The 9,706-nt window shown below is 43.9% G+C and overlaps 1 long non-coding RNA gene across 1 annotated transcript; it reads left to right on the top strand.

Moving 5' to 3' along the window:
* Positions 1 to 2,196: 2,196 nt before the first annotated feature.
* Positions 2,197 to 6,689, top strand: LOC103772257. The gene is made up of 4 exons (XR_608154.1): positions 2,197 to 2,314; positions 3,119 to 3,243; positions 5,785 to 5,891; positions 6,496 to 6,689. It is a non-coding gene; the product is annotated as an uncharacterized LOC103772257 (long non-coding RNA).
* The last annotated feature ends 3,017 nt before the right edge of the window (positions 6,690 to 9,706 follow it).

Genomic DNA, 9,706 nt, shown 5'->3' with positions numbered 1-9,706 from the left:
GGCCGGCCTGGGGCTTTATCCAGCTGCGCGACGTCCCCTTGTGGCACCAGGGCTGGGCCAAGCACCGAGTCCCTGGCACATGGGAGCCGTAGCCCGGCGTGTCTGCTGGAGAGCCGGCACAACTTCGAGGGGGTCTGTGGGGGTGGCTTGTCCCCGGCTGAGCACTGGAAGAGGGCTGTTTGAGGAATTCTGCGTTGGTGGTGAAAACTGTGGTGTGTCTGAGAAGCACCTCGCACGCTGACTGAACGGTTGTGGAGTGGGTGTGATGATGTGCTGGTGGAATTTCGTCTGTAGCCAGGGTCTTCTGCAGGAAGCTCTCCTGTCAGTGCCTGGCCAGCCTCATGGTTTCCACAGAGCAAAACGAAGACCTGCTTAAAGCTGAGGGCAGACATTTACAATGCATAGCCAGCTGGTATTTCTGCTGGTATTTTCGTGTGTTCATGTTTTAAATAGGCCTTTGAACTACTCAGCTGTAGTCACAAAGTAGGAGGCCTTTTGAAATCCTTCACGACTTTCCTCTTATTCTTTTTTAAGGTAACGGGTATTTCTGATACTTGGTCAAATCCTTCTGAAAATCTGTTTAGACCAGAGCATAACTCTTGCTCTTCCACCTTTGCTGCCAATGCCAGTGGACCTTCCTTGCTGTCCAGCATTCTTTTGATATCAGAGCTGTGTATAGGGATGTGAGGTAGAGACAAAGGTGTCTGGCAGAGAACTCTGGAATTCCCTGGTGGGTCCTTATGGCTGAGGGTTTGAGAGTGACAGTACAAACCAGTTACCCTGGAGAAGCACACAGACCTCAGGAGTGCTCCTGCAACACCCAGCCCGGTGTAGAAGCTGCTGGGAGGGGAGGGGAGGGGAGCAGCTGTGAAGTGAGGGATCATCTCTGTTTTAACCTGGAGGTTTCCAGCCAGCACCGTGTGTGCCCTGGCACCCAGCACGCTGCCTGCAGCTCATTTCTCCTTGGGGATGTGTAAGAATTGCAAAACCTGTAAATTTGTGGTTTCTTTGTTGCTAATTGCTACATTTAACGTGGTTTTCATGGCGTGCTGGAAACGGTGAGCAAAGTAATTTAGAGTAGAGTGCTTGATTGGCTGCTCACTGAGGGGTTTTATTTTATCTAACCATCCGTTGCCTGCGTGGCTTTCTGCGTGTTGTTTGTTCTGTTTGGGTGCCTGTTACTTTATTTTGAGGTCTGTGTACTTTATACTATTTTCCTTCTATTTCTGTAGTTAATGTTCTTAGAAAGGACACCATCGGTTCTCTAAACATTAATCTTTTAAACAATAATCTTTAAATTGTCAAACTGTTCTGGGTTCCTCCCCACCACCTGATAGCTTGCCTCTGCACCTTTGGAGAGAGGCTGGGAGAGGGGATGTTGCCTGATCATTGAACACTGTTCACTGGCTCATACTTGGGGTGTTCCTAGTAGCTGAATAACGGAACCTAAAGCCATGCCCAGCTTAAAGACTGGGGGGTGTTGCTGCACAAAGTTGGTGATCTCTGGCCTTCGTGGGGACAGATAAGGGCCCAGGCAGTGTGGGAAGTGACTCGGTGTGAATACCTGCCCCCCTCTGGGCATCCTGCCGGTGCTGCAGGGTCACTCTAGAGTGTGCAGGCGTGGCAGGGAAGACCCAGTGTGTCAGGCACAGTGACCCCACAACGTGCAGAGCCTCTCTGTGTGTGTTTGAAACAGGCTTTTGGGAGTGATCTGTCTGAAGTGACACAACGTGCAGAGCCTCTCTGTGTGTTTGAAACGGGCTTTTGGGAGTTATCTGTCTGAAGTGCTCTTCATGGTAGTAATGTTTTAATGCTTTAAACCCACCCTCATACTGAGCAGTGAATTTCCTGGTACCTGCTCTGCTGCTCCTGTAACCAGAGTCACATACTAGGCTGTGGTTGCTGTGCTTGAAGATGAGAAACAAGAGCACCTGCTGGGGTGCCCTGGGGCTGGGACTGCCTCTGAGAAAGAGGGCAGGCAGGATTTCCAAACGGAAGCCTGGGAAGGAGCAGGAGGGTGGGACCATGGTCAGGTGTGGCAGGGTGAGGGGTGGTCACGGGGCACCTGCAGGGCTGTGCTGGGGCTGAGAAGCCCCTCGCTGGCTGGGCTGGTGCCCCTGGCAGAGAGGTGCCCGGGGGTACCACGGGGTCCTGGCAAGCTTCAGCAGAGTCAGGGGGGCTCCTTCTCTCCACAGATGTGACGCAGACCCCTCAGCCTTAGCCAACTATGTCGTGGCACTAGTCAAGAAAGACAAACCAGAGAAGGAGCTGAAGGCTTTCTGTGCTGATCAGCTGGATGTCTTTCTGCAAAAAGGTACCGTGTTTGATGGGTCCCTTTCACCAGAGGGGGGAGGGAGGATGGTGCCCCATTGTTGTCTTCAAATTACTTGTCTGTGAATTGAGTACTTCTTATAGCAAGAAGGAAGAAAGATCTTATGATTTAAACACAAAAAAAACCTGAAGATGAAGTTGTATAGCTTGGTGTTGTTCATGGTGTTCAGGAGGAACTCCTCTGAAATAAAAGTAAAAGCCAGCAATTTCATTTCAATGTATTCCTCGTGCTGCCAGAAGTTTCTCTGGCTGGTGTTTGATAACCTGGAAACCTGGTCTGTGCTATATTAACTTCCAGGCTTCTGGAGAGCTTCTCAGAGCAACTTGGTTCAAATTCAAGGTTTTAAACACCTGAAATTCTGACACTCGCTGGGGAACTTCCTGTGCCTCTTTCTGTGATCTGATGTTAAACTAGTGACCAATTTCTTGTGAATGATTTATACTTACAGAAGTTGCCATGAAGAGGCTGCTAATGGAGTAACTAAGGATTTCCTCCTTGATCATGACTCCATCACACCTGCCCTTTTGAGCATTCAGAGTTGTAAATGTGATGGAAGGAAAAGTTTGTTTCTGTCTTTGATGTACCTGATGAATTTCTTTGTCTAAAGAAACAACCTCAAGTTCCACAAATGTAATTCCAGCTCCTTGAATGGAACCAATGTTAATCTGAGATGCTGCTGCTGTGAGCAGTCCACCTGGATTAGTTTTTCCAGGGACTTCTCTGGTAAATCTGACAGTGCCTTTAAATCAACATGTAACAATATTTTCTTGTGTTCTGTATCCTCAGAAACTTCAGGTTTTGTAGATAAGCTTTTTGAAAGTCTGTACACAAAGAGTTATCTTCCCTCTCTTGAACCCACGAAAGTAGAAGCAAAGCCTGCAGGTCAGGAAAAAGAAGAAGTCAAGGAGGAGGTAACGTGGGGGTTTTTTTGTCTACCTGTCTTAATTTTCAAATTAGCCATCCCCTACATTTGTGAAGCAAAATGTGAAACAAAACAATCACTTTATTGTGACTAATGATCTTCACAGTCTCTATGCATCTGCAGATAAATGGAAGATGACCCTTTAGACATGAACATTTTTAAATCCTTTTGTAGAGTCTGCCTTTGATCTGGATTAAGAGCGTTGAGGAATCCTGTCTGGATGTCCCTGGCATTATGAGCTGATAATGATTGGGAAGGATTTAAGAGAGGAGGAAGCAGCAAAACCATTCTGCAACGTTTCTTTTTCCAGTTTTGTATATTCTGTGACAAATAGAAACGATTTTAAATGTTTTTTTAAATATGGTGGCCTCCATGTTGAGGGGTAATTACTTCTCAAAGAAGTGAGATAGTGTTTAGAGTCTGCCTTTGATCTGGATTAAGAGCATTGAGGAATCCTGTCTGGATGTCCCTGGCATTATGAGCTGATAATGATTGGGAAGGATTTAAGAGAGGAGGAAGCAGCAAAACCATTCTGCAACATTTCTTTTTCCAGTTTTGTATATTCTGTGACAAATAGAAACGATTTTAAATGTTTTTTTAAATATGGTGGCCTCTATGTTGAGTATCTTGAGGGGTAATTACTTTTCAAAGAAGTGAAATAGTGTTTGTTCACCAGCAGTTTTCTTTTTTTCTTTTTTTAAGTTTTATGGACAAAATTGAAATCAATAAATTTTTTGAGAAAAGCAAAGTAATGCTTCCACAGCTGTCTGAATCCCCTTGTATGTTGTGTAATCCTCTGCTATTGCTTGCCTAAGGCAGGTAAGTTTTTCTTCTAAGCTGGGGATTTTCCAAGGGAGGAGATCTCTTCCCTGTATGTGTAGCATCCTAATGTACCAGCTTTGAGAGAGAGTTGGGAGGAAAATTGCTCTAGAAGTCAACATTCTGTATTTCTGTATACTCTGCTCACAGTTTGCAGAGGTAGTTCAGGCTGAATGTGTGTTTTAATTGCTATAGGGAAGGTGCAGATAAAGTCAGAGCATACACAATTCCAGTCCATTGCCCTCACTCCAGGCATGCTTATATTAAGAGCAAAAACTGTTGCTCTTTATATATGGGCCATTTTTTTCCTCACAAGTACTCTAAATGGATGTTCAGAGTTGTGCTATTGTCTGTGAACCTGCAATAACATGAAGGAAAGACCTTGCTGGAGTTACTTGTTCCATCTTCAGAGGTAAATCTGGCTCTAAAGATGGTCACAAGGTGACAGGTAGCTGAGATCACGATCTGTCAGTCAGCCAGAACAAAGCTGGGTTGGGTTGGGTTGTGGAATGCAGGTCCTTGTTTGAGCAAATGGGATTCATCAGCTGGCTTAGGTTAAACATCTCAGGATGAGATCCAGAATTAGGACAATTTATGGAAGTAGCTTTGGTGATGGAAGTTCATAATTTGCAACTATGCAAGACTTTCACTTTGAGAGTTTTCCAACCAGTTCTCAAAGTACTGTTGTAATTTATAAAAAATGGTTTAGAACTACCTTCAGTTGACTTCAGCAGTGCTCTGGTGGGGGGAAAAGGGGAGTTTTGGGGAGGGGCAGGACAAGGATAAGGCAAAAGAAGGTATCTAGGACAGCTTTATGGAATGACTTTCTGGGATCAGGACATTAATTGTTTCAGCATCAGTGAGGCCTTGATGATTTGTCACATAGCTCAGTGCATTACTCATTTCCTACTCAGGGAGGACACCAAACAGCACAAGTGTAGGATCATCACTACAAGGGTGCAGGAAGCCTTCCTGCCTTGATGATTTGTCACATAGCTCAGTGCATTACTCAGTTCCTACTCAGGGAGGACACCAAACAAGTCTAGGATCATCACTACAAGGGTGCAGGAAGCCTTCCTTTTCCTTTAATCTCCAAAATATTTTTTTCCAATTAATTGTGTGTAAAGTTTTGCCACCAGCACTTACAGTAATTTTTAAGTAGTGTTAAGTGGCAGGAAACAGCAGCAAAAGTACCAGCTTGGTTCAGAGTGATTTACAGCAGTGCTGTAGCTGACAGGCTTCTAAAACTGCTGTCGTTGGAGCCAGCAGGAAACATGACTGGGTCAAACATGTGAAGTTTTTTGCTTTAAAGCTTTTATTTCAGAGTGAACTAGTGACATGTCTGCTTGGAGAAGGAATTCTCTGTAGCTGTGTTCTAGTTCACAGAATTCAGAAAATAGTCCATTTGTAGAATTTCTTACTCTAATGGCATAGAATGTGGGTAAAGAACTTGTCTTTCATTAGTCCTGTTTAAAAACAAAAATATCAAAGCAGTTTTATTTTGGGGCATCTCTTCTGCAGCAATACCTGAAAGAACTGAAACAAAAAGCTCCAAAACCTCTAGCACTTGATTACTTGTAGTGCTTAAACATTCTGTGCAAATAATGCTGAAATACTGGGTTTATACAGTTTACTAACTGTAACTCGAGCGAAATTTTGGTCTTCTCTTCTTCATTTAAAACCAAAACTGATCCTCACCTTTGGCTGGTAGCTGTCTGCTAAGCAGAGTTTCCAGGAGTCAGTTGAAGAGGAGCGGGACAGCAGGAAGAAGAAGTATTCCAGTCCGCAGAGGAGCCGCACGGATTCCAGTGAGCAGAGGTTAGTTTTGAACCAACATGTTCATACCTTCTCCTGTATTTGCTGGCAATCTTTAACTGGGGATTTTTTCCACAAACCTGATGATTTCAAAGAAATAGTGACTTCCTCCCTACTTTTCTCTCTCTGCGATGTGTGATCTGCATACTGATTACGAGCATGAGAACCCTTCACTGGAAGCTGGTCTGTTCTGGAAAAAAGGACAGCATTTTTCAAACTTTAATACCTAGGAGTGTCATCAGTTGTGTTCTGTCCCTTGTTATGTAAAGGAAAAGCATTGTGGGGGAGTCTGCAGCAGCTGGGGTGTTTGTTCACAGGGTCAGCATCGCTTTTAAAGGGTGTTCTGTTTTGGTCACCTAATTTTTTCACCTTTCCAGTTCTTCTTTGTACTCCTCTTGCTGGTTTCTACAAAGTAGCGACTCAGCTATGAGCTCTGGCACTTTTCTGTGTCATTCAGGAAAGTCTGACTTGAATGCTGAGATTGGAAAGTGCAGGTTGATCTGTCCAGATTGGATGGGAGGGACGAACAATGACTGAGCTTGTTGGGAGCTTGTTTCTTAACTTTGTTTCTCTTTTCATTAACTTTGTCTACATATGTCTTTTCCAGAACCAGAGAGAAGAAGAGAGACGATGGGAAGTGGAGGGACTATGACAGGTACTATGACAGGAGTGACCTGTACAGGGAGAAGTCGAGCTGGCGGCGCGGCAGGAGCAAGAGCCGCAGTAAGAGCAGGGGCCTGAGCCGCAGCCGCAGCCGCAGCCGGGGCAGGAGCAAAGACCATGATGCAAACAGGAGTGTTGGTGAGTACCCAACGTGCTGGCTGGGGAGAACATCTAATGGTGTGCAGGGACTCCTGCATGCTGTGTGGTCTAGCAGACTGCGGATGTTCTGAGTTATTGGGACAAATTTTATTTTGAGAGCTTTGTGTGCCTGAAATTAATAAAGATGCTGTTTGTCAGAGGACAACAATTAAGGGGATTGCTGCTTCTTTGCTAACCTCTTAATTTATCCACAGGTGTATACCAGGGGATATCAGTAGCTGATATTTTTGTGCTCTGTGTGTTGACAAAGCTGTTGGTTTTCTTTTTTTCCACAAAGATCTATCTTTTAGCAAAATAGTGTTACTTTCTTTTTCACTTTGTTACTGTGTATTTTTTAGAGATGGTTGCTTGCCATTGAAAGTGGCTACCATGTATTCTGTTGTTCCTTTTAGGGCTAATTAAATCTGTTGGGAGAAGAGGCCCAGGTTACAACAGATTTCAATGCATGTTGAGACCATGTTAGTTATGGGCAAGGGAGGGTTTGCTGTTTCAGGCTTTTTCCCTCTTTTTACTTTAAAAGAGAAATCTGTAATCAGAATGGAGTAAAGAGTGGAGAAATGTGTGTGTGTTTTGCAAAGAAATCTGTTAGATTTCTAAAGTTAAAACTGTTTTTGCATTATATTTAGTTCTTAGTCTGTTGGTAAGAGTAAGCTCCTTCAAGAGCAGTCTAACATGCAGAATATCAAACATTTAAGGAAACATTTATACTGTGAGTACCTTTTTCACAAGGCTGCAGTATACAGAACGAAGCAGGAAGACTTTAATTTTTTTTTCTTTTTTTTTTTAAACAGACCACCGAGAGAGATCAAAGTTCAAGAGTGAAAGAAATGATGAAGGTTCATATAATCCAGTTTCCATGTCTCCCAGTAAATCTACTGAACAGTATTCCTCTGCACAGTCTATTCCCAGTGCTGTTACTGTGATTGCACCTGCACACCATCTTGAAAACACCACAACAGAAAGCTGGTCAAATTTCTTCAACAACCACAGCAATCCCAGTTCATTTGGGAGAAACCCTCCTCCTAAAAGAAGATGTAGAGATTATGATGGTAAACAGTTTCTTAGTTTTCAGTTTCTTATCTAGTTTCAATTATTCTGTGAACCTTTTTTATTGTAGATATTCACTAAATGTAGCAGCAATTCAGAATGCAGTAGCATGTGGAGTATTCCTCATATGTAAAAGATGCATATATGATCTATATTTCACTGGGGAAATAACTAGTCTTACAGGAAGCAGTTTACTTCTCTGACAGTTGCTGGATAGGAACATACAGAGTTTGCTCACAATTCTGTATATGCTTGGCCAATATTTCAACCCCTGGCAGTTCTGGTGGAGATTTCAGTATGTGTTTAATAGAAAGCAGATGGTCCTTCTGACTTCTTTCTTCCACAGCCTTAGTGATGGGTGCATGTATGTTTGTGTGCTTTCAGGGAAGACTGTTCTAATCTGAATGATTTTGAAACCTCATCTGATAATGCAATGTTGGATCAGTGACTGCATGTTTTCAGCAAAAACTGAGCTGCTAGAAGTTGCTGACACCTGATTTATTTTTTGATGGTAAAGAGGTGGTTCCATGTCCTGTTTTGCAGAGCGAGGATTTTGTGTGCTCGGTGACCTGTGCCAGTTCGATCACGGAAATGATCCGTTAGTAGTAGATGAAGTTTCCTTGCCAAGTATGATCCCTTTTCCTCCACCACCTCCGGGACTTCCTCCTCCTCCTGGCATGCTTCTGCCCCCCTTGCCAGGTCCAGCTCGGAACATGAGGCTGCCGGTTCCACAGGCGCACCCCCAGGCACCCCCTCCTGTCGTGCTCCCCGTACCAAGTGAGTCAGAGTGGTGTTGTGTGGCTCTTCCTCCCCAGGGGAAAACGATGGCTCTTTCTGCAAGACCTATATGTATGCAAAGTAATGAGTTCAGGTATCTTTGCTACCTATGTGCTAGTCAAAACGTTGCCAAAATAATTCTGAAAATTCAGCTTGTGAGATGAGGTGTTTCTAGCCCTCCAAACGGGATAAATTTGGTGGGGAGGTGGGGAGTGCATCCTTGGGATTATCTCAATGCTTGTGGTGTTTGGGTTGATCACTGACAATTGGCTGCTAGCAAATTTTTTTTTTTCCTAACACAAAATTGTTGAGATTTAATCTCCTAGAAGTTCTAATAAACTTCTGTGTTTGTGCTGTACTATCTGCTACTAAAAAGTGATACATAATTAATCACAGAGTGATTTCTGGGATGTTCAGTCTTTTTTGTTGCCGTACTGTGTCTTATAGTGTAAACTCTGAAGAAACAGAATATCAGCTGTGTGGTTACTCTGTTTCAGTACTCTCTATTCCATAACACAGCACATGCTGTGGTAGCTGTCTCGAATAGTAACAGCTGTGGGATGAGAAACAATTTTAGACAGGATTAACCCTAAATTTTGCATGAGCCTCTTAGTGGGTGGGATTGACTGGCTCCTGAGTGAACTGACAGTGCACTCTGACTGTGGTCATATCTCCATGCCTTGTGCAGCATAACTCATTCTCTTTCTTTTGAGGCAAGTGTTAAGTAGGAATGTCTGTATCACATGTGGTGCAAAAATAGGTAAATTCCTTGGCCATAAACACTTTTTACCCTGTAGTTCTTGTTCTAGAGCTGTAATCAAAATGCTGCTGGTAAGTTCTCTGGCTGTGAGCAAGCCTCAATTCTTCATGGCAGAGCTGCTTTTGTTAATACAAGCTGTAACAATACTCAACCTCTGGTGAAGAAAAGACACACTTTGATTTGGGTTGTGGGCTTTTTTTTCCTTAAAGCTCTGTCCTTTCTGGGCAAGAGAAAAGGTGCTGGAACCAGAGTAACTTACCTGAACAGGCATTCTCAGTTTATTTTACTGTAGTGGGGTTGTAAATATTCGCAGTCCTGGCCTTGCTCAAAGCAAGGCACCCAGGAGTGGCCCTGGGTGGTCTGCAGGCCCTGCCTGTGGGGCTGGCCCTGGGTGAGCCGTGCCGCCGTGTCG

Source organism: Merops nubicus, unplaced genomic scaffold (genome assembly GCF_000691845.1).
Source record: "Merops nubicus isolate BGI_N331 unplaced genomic scaffold, ASM69184v1 scaffold11894, whole genome shotgun sequence".
NCBI classification, from domain to species: domain Eukaryota; kingdom Metazoa; phylum Chordata; class Aves; order Coraciiformes; family Meropidae; genus Merops; species Merops nubicus.
This window is presented reverse-complemented; position numbering and strand designations above follow the sequence as displayed.